The sequence below is a fragment of the Camelus ferus genome, chromosome 1 (assembly GCF_009834535.1).
Source record: "Camelus ferus isolate YT-003-E chromosome 1, BCGSAC_Cfer_1.0, whole genome shotgun sequence".
NCBI classification, from domain to species: Eukaryota; Metazoa; Chordata; class Mammalia; order Artiodactyla; family Camelidae; genus Camelus; species Camelus ferus.
Window position 1 is genome coordinate 23,803,924 of NC_045696.1, and position 18,900 is coordinate 23,822,823.

Genomic DNA, 18,900 nt, shown 5'->3' on the forward strand with positions numbered 1-18,900 from the left:
CGATTCCAGGCTTCATTTATATATCTTTTAAAAAGAAAGAAAGAAAGAAACAAACTTTTCTTAAAGTCCATGTTTCCAACCAGCTTTTTTTTCTCTCTATCTTTTTCCTTTTATGAGTGATTGTGTTTCCATGGTAGCTGTTTCCACTTTCTCCCTGCCCACTCTTTCTCAATCCATTGAAACCTGGCCTCCATCATCACTGAACCTGGTTCAGAAACTACTCTTGGTAAACATAACAGTGACCTTGCTTATTGATAAACCCAATGGGCTCTCAGATCTGAACTGGCCAGAGGTGATACATTCTGGTGAGTGGCCAGTATACAGCAAATTTTCAGTAAATGGGAGCTGTTATTATTATGGTTGAGCTGAGGTAATTTTTTAAATTGTTACTGCTGAATTTTTTTCCCAAGAGGAATTATCTCAACAAATCCTCATTTTGTCTGACCATTTCATTTCTTAATGAACTTGTGTCTCTAATTACTTACCATCAAAATAATCAGCGAATTCAGTGGGAAAAAAAAATTCACATCCATTACTTAGCATCTTATAGGAGGAATGAAAATATAAACCCTATAAAAATTGTTTGAGTAAAATTTTCACCTTTCAACTAGCTGTTTGTTTCATTACTCAGAGAGAGCGTCAAGTGATGCAAGTTGCCTTAGGGAAATGATAGGCTAGAGCATTTTCCTCAAAACTGTCTATGTTTTCTTGTAGTACTCACAAATAGCCAGTAATCTTTAGTAAGAAACTGAAATGAAGAATAAAGGTCATTCACTAAGTGACATATTTGATTTATAGTCTAGTAGCTGTGAAGAATTAGTGGTGTATTTATGTTTCAATAGCTCACAGCATAAAAAGCATGGCTATAGTGATGAGCACACTCTTAAATCATATCTTTGCCTCAGTGTAAAAGGGAATATGCTTTAACAGCACAGTGTGACCTCATCTTTCAGTCTCTTTCAGAGGAACACAATCCGCAAATGAGATGTGATACCGTATTTTTTTGTTTTTTCAGTTTGTGCTTAAAAGAGCAGTTCTTTATTTGTAGACACTTTGAATTGTGAAAGCCGAGATTTGCCAAGTGTGCATTTGTAATCATATATGCTCGGCTTTAATCCTGATTCACAATGAATAAACGTCATGCTCTGAAGCAGAAAAACCACAGGGCAATCTTGAAATTGTTAGTAAACTGGTATTCTCTGTAATGTAACACCAGTGGTTGGACTGCATGAACATGTTCAGGGGTCATTTATAAATAAACTTAACATGATTTTTTTTTTATTGAAGTATAGTTGATTTATGATGTTGTGTTAGTTTCTGGCATACAGCAAAGTGATTCAGATATATATATATATATATTCTTTTTCATATTCTTTTTTGTCATAGATTATTACAAGTTATTGAATATAGTTCCCTGTGCCATACAGTAGTACCTTGTTGTTTATCTATTCTGTATATAGTAGTTCGTAAAAATTTTTTAAATTAGAAGATTATAATGACTATAATGATCAATCTCATTTTGATCCCACATAAAACCTTTAAGATGGTAAAATCCCATGATAGGAAGACTACAAGTATGACTTCATATTCATTTAATAGAAACAAGTGATCTATTATTTTCATGAATAAAGAGATAGAAGGAGACCAGCGCCATGTCTCTCTGAAATGCTTACTCATAATCTCTCTTTCAGCACATGGAGAAGCTCTAGGTAAAATAAAGTGCCGTGCATAATGTAATCTGTCATGATACACTGACGTGCTGAGTAAGAAAATTCAGAAGGAAGAAGCATTTTAATTTAACATGACACATATCTGTTTTTATAACATTTTCTCTTGTTATATTGTTTGTATATATTGTTCTTTTTCCTTTGTGCCTTTTTAAAAATATATATATAATTTCCTTTAAATTCATGCAGTTAGCTTACACCAATTGGAAGAATAAAAACAACAAATGGCCAAATAAGCAAATAAAAGAAAAAGGAAGGAAGGAAGGAAGGAGAGAGGGAAGGAAAGAAGGAAGGGAGAAAAAGAAAAGGTCAGTGATAAAAATAAACACACACAGCCTTGCAGATGTGACTGCCCAGCGTCTCCCACGCCGCCCGACAGGGGCCATCTCCACAGTGCTCCACGGTAATGCCCTTGGGCCGCATCTCCTTCCTTCGAGCTGTTTGCCGACAAAGTTCCAAAGACACAGAAAACTTTCATGTTCTGAGTGCTGAGGAGAAAGGATTTGGTTACAGAGTTCCCTGCTTCCACAGAATAATTCTATGATTTATGGGCCAAGGTGGTGATTTCATATGCCATAATGGCACTGGTGGCAAGTCCAACCATGGGGAAAATTTGATGGTGAGAATTTCGTCCTGAAGCATATGGCTCCTGGCCTCTTGTCCATGGCGAGTGCTGGCCCCAATACAAACGGTTCCCAGGTTTTCATCCGCACTGCTAAGGCTGAGTGGTTGAATGGCAAACATGTGTTCTTTGGCAGAATGACAGAGGCATGAATATTGTGGAAGCCATGAAACACTTTGAGTTCAGGAATAGCAAGGTCACCATTGCTGACTGTGACAAATCTAGTAAATCTGACATGTGTTTTATCTTAACCACCAGACCATTCCTTCTGTAGCTCAGGAGGGCACCCTACCAGCCCCATCTGCTTAAACTATCCTCTAATCTTTGTGTTTTCACTGCAATTCTTTGGGTTCCATATTTTCATCATCCCCATCCAAGTTTTGCTGGATTGCAAAGTTAGTTTGTGATTATGAAATAAAAACTAAAACAACAACAAAAAACATAGGCAGAAAACATAGATTGTCTTGATGATCGCTTGGAAAATGTCCATGCTTTATTGCCCTATTGAAATTAATTTGATTATTTCTCCTCTTTAAAAGACTAAGGGAGTTTATTACATGATGCTTTTCTGACACATGGCACTATTTCTCTGGGTTAAAAACATATGTTCTTAGATGGAATTTATGTGATTAAAGCCAAGAGCAAGATGTCACTCAAGTCACTGTACGCCACAGGGTTTGTGTTTGGTTACACACATAGGAATCCAGAAAAAACTAAATAATCTGGTTAGGGAATTTCAGGAACTCTGGAAAAGCTGAACACCACAAGACAGGAGCTAAATATCTTCCTCTTCTTTCATTCTCTTTCAAATAACTTGCAATTTTGCATAGCAGATATTGACATATTGAACCACTTTTGCCAGATTTAGACTTCTGTACATCAACCGATGAATGAATCCTTCACTCTGTTCCTCTCTTCCTCTCTCCTTTCCTTCCTTTCTTCCTTATTTCTTTCCTGATTCTACCACTTATAGGTTACTAATCTTAAGGAAGTTACTTAATTCTTCTATGTTTTAGCTTCTTTTCTGATGGGAATAATAATAATAATAATAAATTCTCTAGGGTTGTTTTGATGATTAAATGAGTTAATCTGTCTATAGTGTTCAGAACGTTGCCTGTTATAGGAGCTTAAAAATGTTATTTTTTCTTCTATTACTATTAATCCTTGTTCTTCCTTTTTTTGTGTTTCTTTTATGAAAAGTACATAAGTCTATCCTCATGAAAATATTAAATTAACTAGAGTTATAAAGAGTAAAATATGAAAGATTCTTTTCCTTGCCTCCCACTGATACACTCCTTGTCAGAGGTAACAATTTTATGTGTAAAAGTTTAATTCTTTGTCTAAATACCTGCATGCATTTGTCTATCAAATACACATACATACACACTTTCACACATACACCTATATGTAAACAGATATATGTATACATATTCTTTACATCAATGGGATCATAGTATTTGTGTTTTTTCAGCAACGTCAACGTATCTTGGGTATCTTTCCACATTAAAGCATATAGTTCTACCACATGCCTTTTAAATAATTAGTTAATTAACATATTCATTCATTACAAGATATGATTCTAGGCACTGGTGATTTGATAGTAACCAATAGATAAATTCTTTGCCCATAGACGTTTTGGTTCTAGTGAAGGAGATGGATAATTAACATTCAGCTCACTGTTTAATGTCAAGAGCTGGTAACTTGTATGAAGAAAAATAAAGAAGGGTAAAATGTAGAGATGATTGAAGCCAGGCTGGCCAGGAAAGAATGTCACCCTGTGAGGATGACATTCAAGTGGAGCTCCTGAAGAGAATGAATGGACAAGCCAAGAGAATGTCTGGGGAAAGACGAATACAGGTAAAGGAATAAGCAAGTGCAAATAAATGCTCATGACTTTGAAACAGGGTAATGATAGTGGAAGTGGGAGGGGTTGAGTTCACAGAGGCAGAGGCCAAAACATGGGACTGTGGGTCTTGGTAAGAATGTTGAATCTGACTGTATTAACTTTACTGATTCCCTGTCTCTTTTTCTGCAGTATGGATGTAACTCTGTTTACTCAACCCTTCTTCCTTAATGAAGAAAATGTTTTAAGTGTTTCTCTTATGACTATAAATACCAACCAGAAATAGACTCACAGACATAGAAAACAAACTGTGGTTACCAAAAGGGAAAAGGGTAGAGTTGGGGAGAGGGATAGATTAGGAGTTTGGGATTAACATATGAACACTACTATATATAAAATAGATAAACAACAAGGACCTACTGTTTAGCACAGGAAACTATATTCAATATCTTGTAATAACTTACAATGAAAAAGAAGCTGAAAAAGATTATATATATATGTATATATGTATAACTGAATCACTTTGCTGTATACCTGAAACTAATACAACATTGTAAATCAACTCTGCTTCAATAAAATTTTTTTAAAAAGACCATCGTTGCCTCATCTCTGTGCACGTGAGAATATTTCTACAAGTTATATTCCTGGAGCAGAATAACTACCTCAAAAGATGAGCACAATGTAAATTTTGATAGATGCTGTCAAACTGCCTTCCAAAAAAGGCTAAATTTACATTCCCACCCATGCTGCATGGAAGTGATCATTTCTGTTTATTCTTTTCAACACAGGACATTGCCTTCTTATTTTAAATAATCCAGTGGGTAAAAAAAATCATGTCTCTGTTTTGTTTTAGTATATGTTTTCATGATTATTAATAAAGCTGAGAACCATTTCATAGGTTTATAACCATTTGGTTTTTTTTAATCTTGTGAATCTCCTATTAATCAAATTTTCATTCTAGGTCATGCCCATGGCCAGGCTTTGGACTGGCTGTCTTTAGGTCAATTGTCCAGCCTTAGCACAATCAGCTGTGTCTGGAGGATTGAGGTGATACATTACAAATCATAGCTCACTAAGGCTGCTCCTCAGCATGGGCTATAAGTAGCACATGATTACCTATAAACTATATGAGCAGAGCAGTTACTCTGATTAATGTCCAGTGCAATTTGATGGCGAGTGAAATTAGGAATGAAACACAATATTTATTGAGCACTCACTGGAAGCCAAGCTCTATTTTAGATGGTACAAGGGCCAGAAAGTTACACAAGGTGGTGTCACTGTCCTCAAGATACTTTTCATCTTATAAAGGGAGACAACAAGTACAACACTAATTAATTCAGAATGGAATATAAAGTCCCCAAGAATGACATAAACCAAATGATACAGTTAATTCTGAGCAAAAAAGAATTCACATTCAACTGGGAACTCTGCTGAGGTTTAGTGCCCTAGATTTTGAGTAAGTGTAGGATTTTTTTTAAAGTACAGAAAAGTACAAAGACAGAAGCAGAAATGAGCTACAGTCCCATCACTAAGAGAAAAACACGTGGGTTAACTAATGACTCAGTATTTTTAAGGAGACCCCATCTAGTATCTGTGTATGTGTATGCATATACATGTGTGTGTCCATATGAATATATACAAATAGTTTTACATAAATGGGGGCTTTTTATGGGCAAGGAGCTTAATGTTTGTTTTATTGGCCAGTGCATGCACTCAGGTATTGAATGAATGAATGTTTTATAACTTGTTCTTTCTATGTTAATAAAGACATACCTATCCAGCTAGTCATGTTTACAGATTGCATAATATTTCATTACTTGTATAATTTACTGAACTGAGCTTTTATGGATAAACATTTAGGCTTATGTTCAGTTCTATTTTGTTTTAAACAACACTGATAAGAACAGCCTTGGGCTAAATCTATATTATATCCATGTGATTAATTTTTTAGAAATGAGTATTCTGTCGAAAGAATAAGCATATTTTAGAGAATTGTGATGCATATATATGGCCAAATACCATCCCCTTAATAGAAATGTGAAAGAAATTCTCACCAACAGGATAAAGCAACATATATTTTCACAAACTGGCCAAAACCAGGTTTTGATGTTTTGATGTAGGCAGAAGTGAGGAATTTTAGTTGTTATTTAGTTTATGTTGGGTGAGGGAAGAGCTGGGTGTGAGTGGGTTTTTAACAAACATCATTTGAGACTAGCTTTCTTTGGTCCGGTTTAAAGGATCAGAACTCCTTGGGTTTTTTTTTTTTTTTCTAAATGCCTGGTAAGTATTTGTCAAATTTAGTTTACTGCTTTTCACTCTTGAAAGTTATAGGCTGTTTCAATATTCCTTAAGCTCAGATGTCAGAAATAGACATCCAGATGCATAGTGTAATCTATCTTGTGTTACATAATGAACAAGGATTGGATTTGAATTCTTCTCGCTGTCTCTGCTGTTAAAACTGTGAGGCTATGTTGAGTCATGTAGCTTCTTAGTAAGCTACTAAACTATATAAGCAGTTTGGCTGTTTACCACAGTGTCAATTTTCAGTTATTCAGAAGAGTTTTCTGTGGATGGCTGTGCCAGTAACTAAGCAAATGTCTCTCAGCTCCAAACCACGCTTCTATAGCTGCTTTGTGATGCTGAAGCCGGGACTCTGCTAACCTTATTTCTATTTTCCAGCTGACTCACTGTTAGACTCTGCCACAGGGGGCGGAGAAAGGAGACTGTAAAGCTGGAGAAGAAAGCAGGGACTCTGCCCTGCTGTGTGCTCCTGTCGGCTTCCTGTCTGCTCGCAGATCCAGTGAGCGTCACCTTGGCAACGCTTCTTCATCCCCGCAGCAGCAGTTCTCCCCTGGGTAGCAGCCGCGGAGTTCAGTTTGCAGCTTTCCAACACTTGTGGAATAAGCCTCACTGTGTCAATTTTACAGTCACCGACATCACCCAGCAGTGTCCCAGCCTCTGAGGTCTGAGTCCCAGCACCTTGGGGTCTCTCCTTCAAGCTCAGAGACACTACACACCCACTGAACACTAAACCAGTACCCTCTCCTCAAAGACCTGAGTTTCAGTTCTTTAGAACTGGTCCCCCCCGCCCCTTCCCAAGTTTCTAAGTTCTAATAATTCCAGCCTTCTCCCTTTATTCTTTCAACCAAGGGGTTAGTATCTACTTCCTGCAGTTGCTGCCTCTGTGCTACATTAAGGTTTTCTTTTTGTTTTGCAGTTACTTAGTTCACAACTTTACATCTAGTAGATGATTTCTAATATTAAATTCTCTCTGAAGTTTTGTACCAAGTATACAGTGAAACCAAGAGTTAAATTTTTTTAAGAACAAAGGTTATCTGCTATAGTCACCCAGCACATATGTGACTCCCTAGAAGAAATTCATGAGACAGAAGAGGATGAAGAGAACCAACAGGTGAAGCAAATTGTTAACAAGTGTGGCTTATAAAACATGCCCGTACACTACTGCTTCCACCGCGGAGAGCCACTGGAGAGCTCCTTGCATTTTTTCCTCCAATGTCACGAAGTCACATCTCCCAAGGATGGATTTTAATGATGGGGTCTGGCTAATAATGGGTAGTTTGCAGAACTGGGGTGTTTCAGTGACCTGAGGCTATTCTAGAAGCTGCAATTACCTAAAGAGAATAATTGTAGAAACTCCTGTTTGGGGGAATTCAGGGAAATGTCATGGAGGTGCACCTTTGAAATTGCCGTATGTTTAAGCTGTGGTTGAGAGAAAGATTTCAGCATTGAGATAGAATTCCTATGTGCAGTAACTGTGGTCATAACAGATTCTTCTCTTTTGATCCTCATTTCCTATAAAATTTCATGGTTCTACAATTTCAAGTTATCCATTCAAGCTCAACGAGGTTAAATAAGTCTTGAGGGCCAAGATCATAGTTGTTCCGAAATTCAAAGTGGTTGGAAAGCTGTTTTTTAACTATGTTCTAGTGAAACAAGCTGGTTGACAAATTTATAGGTACAATTCCTTTTGTGCAATTAGTTCAAAGCTCTATCCGGTCAACTGTAACCATCTGAAAGTAAACTCTATCAGATTTTCTAAGTTATTGATCATTATGAATATAATTTCATCTAGTTCTGAAAAAAAGTCACCAACATATTTCAAAATCATTTTTTTCCCATAAAAGTATATATAATGTAGCATCAAGTGCAAGATGGATGGCTGCAGTAACACTTTTGGTAAATTTAAAGTTTCCATATAAGCTAGATTTGAGGACTTTACATAAATAATCATACGGATTGCAAATAATCACAGTTTTGTTTTGTTCCTGCTAATTATTTTCCACATAATTCTTTGGGTCTAGTACCTCCAATGCAATATTGAATCAGAACGGTGAGAGCGAGAGTACTCATCTCATATTTGATTTTATGGGGAGTATTTTTAAAGTTTCACTATTTAATGTATTGTTTCCTATAATCTTTTGATAAAAAGCCTATTTACCCATATATCTATCAGAATTTAGTGCAGAAATCAGAAATCATTTTAGATATTACAAGGAGGAAGAAATCTAACAGGCACTTGAAAAATTATTGGAAGGACTGAAGGACAGCATGACGGGGGCGGGGTGAGTGTTGATGCTGAAATTTGGTTTCAAGGTTGCTCACCACAGGTGTAATCAGAGGTCAGTAAATTTGCTACCATTGCCACAGCTTTCTCAAACCACACACCTGGTACCAAAAAAGAAAAATAATGAATAATGAATCAACAAACCATGTTGGTTCTTGCTTGTCAACCACCTCTGCCAAAGGAAGATGATCTCCTCTTGTGTCAGTCAGGGTCTAGCAAAAGCCACAGTAGGTATCTGAACAGATATAATTTAATATAAAGATGTTTAAGTTAAGTGTACAGTTGTTAATTCATTCAAAAGAAAAAAAGAAACCACTAAAAGTAGAAGTTATGGAAATAACAATTTCAGGAAGCAGTGACCACTCCTAGATCCTAGGTGGACAAAGAAGAGGATAGAATTACTAAAACTTAAAAGCTTTAAGGGGAAGACTTGCGGAGGTGAAACTCACACATCTGGGGAGATAGAGCTGGTTGCATGGTGCCTGGTTTCTCTTCAAAGGTTGTAATGAGGCTATTTCTGCAAGTTTGAGTGGGGAAAATCCAAACAAGAAGTAACTGCAGCTGTGGAAAGAAAATGCCTCAGCTGGGGTTTAGAAGCAGTGCCGGAGTGACTGTGTAGGAATGAGTTAATACAGAAGGTCTGATCTTGCTCTTTGAAGGACGAGCTCCTGGGGCTGGCACTTAAAAACTTGACTTTGGAATTTTCCGTATATTACTAAATAATAAGGCTATTTTATGTGGCTTGGCCACTACACCCTGCTGTACCAGTCTACCTAGGTTGTTTGTGCAAACAATGTGATTAATGGTAAATACGTGCTTTAACATCATGGGGTCTGGAACTTTGGAAATCAAGGCTGGTTATGTAGGGGAAAGTGCCGATGTAACCAGCCCTCAGTGAAAACCCTGGACTCAGAGTGACATCAACATCCTGGAGGCACAAGACATCTCTCATTTTTGTCCCCTAACTCAACAACAAAAATCTGGCCTCTATCCATTGACAAAAGTGCCTCTGTGAGACCTCTGGGATCCAACACCATATGCCAAGGGAACTGGGCAGAGTCTTGACTACCCATGCATTGGCCGATACACAGATAGATCTTGGGCCTGGTTTTGGATCCTGCAGTGACATTTGAACCAGCTCCAACCCCTCAGCTGTGGTCTGAGAGTCCCTGGAAAGCACTGTCTGAGACAGTCACCCACAGACAAGACATCCTTTGTAGAGGCTCAGCTTTCCAGAGGAGAAGTTCCAGCACATTGTTGGAACAAAAAATTCTAAGTCTGGACACAAGGATTGGGTAAGAGGAACAGTTTGACTTTACTCACATCCCCCTTTCTCCAAGACAACACAGCTCATGCCAAGAGCTTCTTGGCCCATGTTTTCTCCCACAAGGGACAGAGGGAGCATGTGAGAGAGCACCCGGCTTCCTCAGCTGCACCAGATGTTGCCAAAGGAGCTCATTTCTCCCTCTCCCCATCCACATTACTAAATTATGAGCTGCATGATTGGCGGGCAGGAAAAGGCTTGGAGAGCAGCAGATAAGACTCTTGGAGAGCTTTAAAAGAACATGAATCCTACTAACTGCATCATAGATTCCACCAGGAAGTCCACCCATGAGCCACTGGGAACACTTCATCCACGGATCCCCTCAAATTAGTCACATGAAGATAAACAACACCCTGGTAAAGGTAAGTTTATAGGCAAGTTCAGAATACTCTAACATTATAATACGATAACAAGTAAAACACTTAACTCTAGTATAAAGGTTAAAGGGTGAGATTAAAAATAATTTGCTACAGTAATTTATTAATGAATACCAGTAATGAAAAAAGGTAAATTGTGGCATCAAAAACATAAAGGAGGCAAAAATGTGAAGTTTTTGTATGGAATCGAAGTTCAGCGTAAAATAGACTGCATTATAAGATGTAAGCCTTGTGGTAACCACAAAGCAAACACCTACAACAGATTCACAAAAGATAAACAGAAGGGTGTCAAAGCACACAACTACAGAAAATCACCAATTCACAGAGGGAGGGAGCAAGAGAGGAAGGAGAAACAGAGAAACTACAGAACAGCCAGAAAACAATTAATAAGATGACATTAGCAAGTTCGTTCCTATCAATAATTCTCTAAATGTAAATAGATTCAACTCTCCAATCAAATGACATAGAATGGCTGGATGGGTAAAAAGCAAGACCTGACCATATGCTACCTACAAGAAGCTCAAGCTTTAAGGGTACAGTTAGCTCAAAATTAAGGGAAAGGAAACGATAGTCTTATGTAAGGGGAAACAAAGAGAGCAAAGGCAGTTACACTCACATCAGACAATACAGACTTTAAGCCAAAAATAGTAACGAGTGAAAAAGAGAGTCATTATATAATGATAAAATTGTCAATTCATTCAAAAGGATGTAACAGTTATAAACTGGAACACATAAGTCTATTAATCAAATGCACACAGATTTGAAAGGAGAAATATACAACACTAGCATAACTAGAGAACCTCAATGCCTCACATTTGGCAATGAGTAGATCAACCAAACAGAAAAACAACAACTAAACATTGGGCTTGTATTTCAACCAGACTTTAGATCAAATGAACTTAATAGACATATACAGTATTTTCTATTTAGCAGCAGCAAACTATTCATTCTTCTGAAGTGCTCACAGAACATTTTCCAGGATAGATGGTATTCTGAGATTCTGTTCATTTTTCCTTAGTCTTTTTTTCTTTCTGTTCTTCGAAGTGGATAGTTTATATTGATCTATTCTCATGTCCACTAGTTATTTTGCTCTAATTTGCTATTGGGTCTATGTAAAATTTTTATTTTAGTAACAATAATTTTCAGTTCTATACTTCCTCTAGATTATCTGTTGAGTCATTGATATCATTTTTCTTCAATTATTTAAGCATTGTTGAATGTATTTATAACAGCTACTTTGAAATCTGCCTGTCAACCCAATATCTAAGACCTGTTTCATTGACTGCCTTCTTTTCCTGAGTATAGCTTCATGCCTCCCTTTTTTGTATATAGATTAATTTGAGGTTTAAATATGCATCTTATAGACAATACATTGTAGTAACTTTAGATTCATCACATTCTTCTGAATTTGGAGTTTTGTTATGCTATGGTGTTTGGTTGCCTGGATCAATCCGCAGAGTCTTCCCACCTCCCATTCCCCATGATGCACAGCTGCTTATCTACCAACACTGTTCTCTTGTCTTCCCACTGTTGCTTTTTCAGCCTGTTTTCCTCTTGGTTTCCTCTATGTCTGCCAAATTTGGGCAGGTTGAGGATCGGGGCAGAGGTTAGGATCATCTCTCTCTTGTTTTCCTAGTTTTAGGGATTTTCCTAATTTTCAGCTGTTCTGTAAAATTTACCTTAATATTAGACACTTCAAGCTTTTTCCCACCCAGACTACACATGGTTGGAGAACGCATTCGCTAAAGAAAAGCATCCAACTCACACACCTGGATCCACATCATTCTGTCTACAGGAAGGAGATTCCTCTCTGCTTTCTGCGTGCTTTTTCATAATCCTCCCTCTGGTTTTCAAATTCTTGAATAATTTTGCCAAGGATTTGGCAGTTTATCCTTTGAATTAGGGCATCACTCTCAAATTTGGAACTAGAAGCTCCTTCCCACACATTCATATTACTCCCTAACTCTACTTCTTTCCTCAATTTAACATCATGGTAAGTATATACCTGGAAAGGATCTTAGAAAGAGTGTCATCACGTCATTTTATGTTAGAAGCACCAGAAGCCTTGAAAAGTAAGGTGAGTGGTCCAGGGTCACAGAGCCAGTTAATGGCTTGGTTTCCTGATTTTGTCTTGACGAATTGCCCTGATGCCTATGGTTCTAGTGCAATTGGGCGGTGCAAAAAAAACCAAAAGATATCATTCCAGCCCTCAGTGCACTCATATCTTTTTTAGGGAGATCAAATACACACAGTAAAGCAAACTGTGAACGATTACAAAGCCAGCATAGCTTCTAGTTCAAAGTCTAACTAAACATAGCCGGGAGAGCAACAGGGCGACAAGCTCAGGCAACAAACCTAACGTGCATTAATTAGCCTTAAAGCCCCAGCAAAGGGAAAATTTTAATAATCAAAAATCTGTGTAGTATTACTGAATTTCTTCAGACTCTGAATGTACAATAACAGTAAATGCTCCTAACAGTAAAGGCTTCTGAAACTTAGCCAAGTTAATTTTTTTTAAGTGCGTAGCTTTCTGTGTCTCTCTCTATTGTGAATCCTCTACAAATCTCTTGTGGTAGGACACTGGATCCCATTTCTAGGTATATAAGATATAAGGATTAATTTTCAGGAAACTTCAGTTTTCTCTTCATCCTTGGACCTTTGTATCTATTAGTAAGAAAGGCATAATTTGTTTCTAGAGGATTCCAGTGTATTATGAATGCTCTTGTTTGTGTATGAAGAATGGAAACTTGTTTTACTTATCCATTTCATGTAACCTCCTTTTCATAATGAAATGGCATAGACATAGAATTTAATTGGGCTACTAAAAAAATCTAAATTGATAAATTATGTAAGGAAAAAGATAAGTAAAAAAATATAATTTTATGTAAATGTTTAATATTTGTTAATTTGCAGCATGTAACGTAATTTTATTTAAGACCAAATTTATATTCAAGGCCAGTTGCTATTTTTACAGATATGCTCCATTTAGTTTTTGCTTAAGGCCTTTGAATGCCTTTTAATGTGAACTGGTTTAAAGTAATTAGCATATTATAAAATAGTGCTTTTCAAACTCTAGGAGCAATTAAATTCGTGTTATTTAATGAATTATTTTATTTAAATTAAAATCTTTATAGGTTAAGAATTAAATTTTCCAATGCTTTTGCAAAATTTCTCCCTACTTTCAGATAGATGTCAAGCAGGCAGCATTTTTTTGTCAAGTGGTCAAATAAATCTTTTGACTCACAGAAATGGAAAGAACCTATCTTACCATCTTCTCCCTCCAAAATGAAGGGAAGAATTTTGAAGCTAGAAATAATGTTTTGGGTCTGATAGATTGAGCCAAAAACCTTCTTTGAAGTGTAATTTTTAGGCAAGCAGAGAATTGTGGAGATCTTTACATAATAAATTCTGCAAGTGGCCACAAACTTATTTAGGTAAACACTAACTGAAATTAATGTCTATTGACTGGGAAGTAAAGAGATTATGGTGGTCACATGGGTCTGAAGAGAAGAAACTTTCTTGTAATCACGTCCAGAGCTCAGAAAAAAGGAGGTTGATGATGTTTTTGACAGTTAATAGGTAAAATGAAAACAATATCCAGGAAAAGGAAATATCTCATGCAGATGCAAGAACCCATGTTTGATATAATCTTCACAAAAAGACCCATAATTGATAATATGCCTATTGGTTTGTCTTGTGGCCATTGGTTTGGGAATGTGGTTCTTAAATATCCACATTTCAAAGTGAGTCTTACTTTCTGGGAGAGTAGAAAGCTAACTACATTACATAATTCAAGAAGCAGAAAGAGTTCATTAAGGTACTAAGTATCAATACCTTCCCCACTGGCCTCCCTGACGTTCTTACCATGACCGTGGATTTGTGGTTTTTAACCATCTTCCCCCCAGATGTTACAAGGAATAATCTGTTTATCTGTGCAAATATTAATTTGGGAGGTAGTTTAGTTTATTATACTGACTGGGGACTTGATGAAGTGAGATACAAAACAGGGAAATTTTGATGAAATATGAAATGAGTCAAGTCTAGATGGCACAGTGTGGCCTGGGTGATAATTGTTCCTGGAAGAAAGAGGAGAAAGGGAAGATACTAATGATGGATGGGCACACTGTTTTGCCTTGAGTCTGCAGAAAGGGATATTTGGATAAAGATAAGTCACTTAAAAAAGACAAGCTGATTGAGTCAGAAGACCTGAATAGACATTTCTCCAAAGAAGACATACAGATGACCAATAAGCACATGGAAAGATACTCAACATCACTAATTGTTAGAGAAATGCAAATCAAAACTACAATGAGGTATCACCTCACACCAGTCAGAAATGGCCATCATTAAAAAGTCTACAAATGATAAATGCTGGAGAGGGTGTGGAGAAAAAGGAACCCTCCTACACTGTTGGTGGGAACATAAATTGCACAGCCATTATGGAGAACAGTATGGAGGTTCCTTAAAAAACTAAAAATAGACTTACCATATGATACAGCAATCCCATTCCTGGGCATAAATCTGCAGAAAAATATAATTCAAAAAGATATATGCACCCCAATGTTCAAAGCAGCACTAGTTACAATAGTCAATACATGGAAATAATCCAAATTTCCAACAGATGACTGGATAAAGAAGATACGGTGTGTGTGCATGTGTGTGTGTACATATATATGTATGTATATATGTATATATATATATACATATACATGTATATATGTGTGTGTGGAATAATGGAATAATACTCAGCCATAAAAAATAAAATAAAATAATGCCATTTGCAGCAACATGGATGGACCTGGAGGTCGTCGTTCTAAGTGAAGTAAGCCAGAAAAAGAAAGAAAAATGCTATATGATATCTCTTTTATGTGGAATCTGAAAAAAAAACACAAATGAACTTATCTATAAAACAAAAACAGACTCACAGATATAGAGAACAAACTTATGGTTACCACGGGGTAAAAGGGATGGGAAGGGATAAATTGGGAATTCAATAATTGCACCTCTTCAGGAGTAATGAAAATATTAGCTATCTTGATTGCGGCAGTAGTTTTATTGTTGTATACGTCTATCAAAATTCATCAAATTGTACATCTAAAATATATATAGTTTACTGTACAGGAACCATACCACAATAAACGTGTTTTTTTAAAAAAAAATCATGCTAATGTCACTCAGTGAAAGTTAGAAAATTCATTGAAAAATACATATACATATATATTTATATTTAAAAAAAATTGTTAGGGGGGAGGTTATAGCTTAATGGTAGAGTGCCTGCCTAGTATGCGTGAGCTCTTGAGTTCAATCCCCAGTACCTTCATTAGAGAAAAAAAAAAGATAAATCAATTAATAAACTAATCTAATTACCTCCTCCCTCAAAAAATTAAAAAAAAACCCCCAAAGTTTAAAAAAATGGCTACCAACATCTCTGCTATACAGAAGTTCATTCCATCCCTTTTGTCGCAATTTAAATTTTATTTTGATATTATCAGTGTTATATATGTTGTATATTTTGGTGTAATTTTGGTATCATATAGTTATTTGTGAGAACAAGTGCTTGACATTCAAATGTTTCACAGCTTTTTTTTCAAGTAAACCCCTGATAAAAAAATGCCAACAAAAAATTACTTGACCTAAGAAAGATATGAAAAATTTTATTTGAGCCAGATTGAGGATTATAACTCAGGAACAGCATCTCAGATAGCTCTGAGAACTGTTCCTCTCATTTGAAGTCACAGCACAGTTATAGAAGTTTTTTGAGACAGAGGGCTATATGTTAAATGATGTATTATTGGCAGTTTACACAATTCAGATCTAAAAGTCATAATGGCTCCTTACAAGATCAAGAGGCACTGTTATGTTTAAGGAGTTGTCGTGTTGATGCTAAGGAAATGTTGCTCTTTATGGTTGAGTAGGTATTTCTGCCAATGGGGAGGGTTGGTCAATGCATAATGCACAGCAGGGGGAGAGAGGAGGTCAAAGGGCAGAGAAAATTTTTTTTATGTTGAATGTTTTGTCTTGCCATAAAATGTGAATTTTATTTCACAAAACTATATTTTTATATTTCTAAAACAAACAGACTTATGATGGATCATTTTTCTTACATTAATTACACAGGTTATAGCTTCTTAGTTGGAGTTTAAGTGACAGACACATAACCAATGTCAGTTTATAGATAAATGGCCTTAAAATCTCGATGTAGAAGATCTGTAGAAACGACATGTGCAACCTCAAGTTTTTAAAATGGCCTCTGTGCTAGTTTCAAATGGAGACCAAGAAAGCAAGGTCATTTTTAATCTCTACATGCATCTTGCTTTCCTGGCTCAACACTAATCGTTCGTTGTGTTCTGCATATTGGAAGGGAGAAGATGAAGGATATAGAAGAATTCACTTTGAAAACATGTACTCAATGTTCCATATCCAAACACTCCCAGGGGATTAAATAATCAGAAAGCCCCACATCATTTGCATTTTAATGGATAAAAATAAGAGTTGAAACATTTCTTTACACTTAAACTACCATGAAAAATCATGTGTAGTTAATAGGACTGAAGTGGTGGGGAGGGGAATAAGAAATGGGGACTCTATAAAATTTAAGGGAAATTTATTTCTTTTACAGAATTGGAGCTGGGTTGATTAAGTCAAGGTGCCTGCCTCTAGAGACATTTTCCTAATGAAAAGTACTGTAACTTCAGACCTTTCACATTTTCCACGAATAGATGTCATTACTCATTATCACATTTATCATTACTTGTAAAACAGTGAGGTGGCAGCAGGGGAAAGGACTAAAATAGAGTTGAAAAAAATTTGGTTCTGGCTTAGGTAATTTAAATGAAGGCTTTTTTGCAAAAGCAAACACATCCTTACTCCATCGTACCTTTGGAAAACTGACACAAGGTAGTGGACCATTTTATGAAAAGAAAAGTGACTACAGACTCTCTCCACCCTCCTCTGCTTCTGAATTAGAAATGATAAAGAGCTTGACTGGTTAAATTCTGAAACAGATAATGAGTTTTTAAAGTGGTAATTACTGAATCTCCTTCTTTCTAGAAACCCATTAACAGGTATCTCTTTAGTCATACAAAAAAATCTTCATAAATATTGAATTGTGCTATCACATGTACAAGTTTCTTTCAAATTATTGAATCTGACTAGTTTCACAGGAACTATTTGCTATTAATTGGTTTTAAGATTTAATCAAGTAAAGACATCATTTATTAATTCCAGTTCGAAATGCCGGGAAAAAGATGTAACCTTATTATCTTTCATCAAACCTCTTCAAATGTTCATATTGGTTAGAAATTGAAAACAAAAGGTGGCTCTCTGCCTTGTGAATTTCTTCAGGTTCAAAGAACAGAATTTATCAATGGGAAGCTACAAAAATGCTCAGAGTGAAATCTCACTGCCTAACTATAGAATGAAGAGGGTTGGACCAGACTTGCAGCAAGGACACAATGGCTGTTTGTTGAACTCTTAATTAGTGTAGTAGGTAGGAAGAGGAAAGTAAACCCTGTATTACTGTCAAAGTCAAGCAGCTTCACATTTCCAGTCAAGAGTATATCTTGACTGTGTTCTTCAAGTACCAAGCAGTAATGAAAAGATGAAGAAGCCCCAGATATACAATCTTAGATGTTAAAAAGTAGGAAGCCTTGTAGATGGGGGCGTCCCATAGCTGGCTGAGTTCTGTCAGCTGCCTAAAGTTCTATCAGCTGTTGACAAAGTCCCCATTCAGAGAACATAGACGTTTCCAGATGGAATTCTTACATGTTACCTGCCACCAACTGCTCAGGATTGTGAATTGTATCTCAGATACTACAGAAGTTGAGAATGTATTGCACCCATAAACAGAAAACATACTATAAATCTATAGATTAGATTCATTTTCCCATTAGGAAAATGAATGCCTTAAGTCAAGAAGTTGTTATGTATAAAATAGGCAAATAAAGATTTCTCAAATTATTATGAACAGATTTATTATTAGAAACAACCCTGTTTATAATGTAGAGTATTTTTATAAGATGAAATCTGACTTAAGAAATGTATTTTTATTAACTTTCTCTGTAAGTTTTTTGATGGTCTACATTCTATTTCCCATCTTAACTGCTGGACTCTTTTCTAACTTATCTGTTGCTAACAATTTTTCAATAAAAACATAACAGATGAAATTTTCAGATTGTATTTTTTTATTATTTTTTTTAACACTTTTTATTGATTTATAATCATTTTACAATATTGTGTCAAATTCCAGTGTAGAGCACAATTTTTCAGTTATACATGAACATATATATATTCATTGTCACATTTTTTTCTCTGTGAGTTACCATAAGATCTTGTGTATATTTCCCTGTGCTATACAGTATAATCTTGTTTATCTATTCTGCAATTTTGAAATCCCGTCTATCTCTTCCCACCCTCTGGCCCC

At 36.1% G+C, this 18,900-nt stretch overlaps 1 pseudogene; it reads left to right on the forward strand.

Moving 5' to 3' along the window:
- The first annotated feature begins 2,140 nt into the window (after nt 1–2,140).
- On the forward strand, nt 2,141–2,623 carry LOC106729481 (annotated as a pseudogene).
- Nucleotides 2,624–18,900: the final 16,277 nt, after the last annotated feature.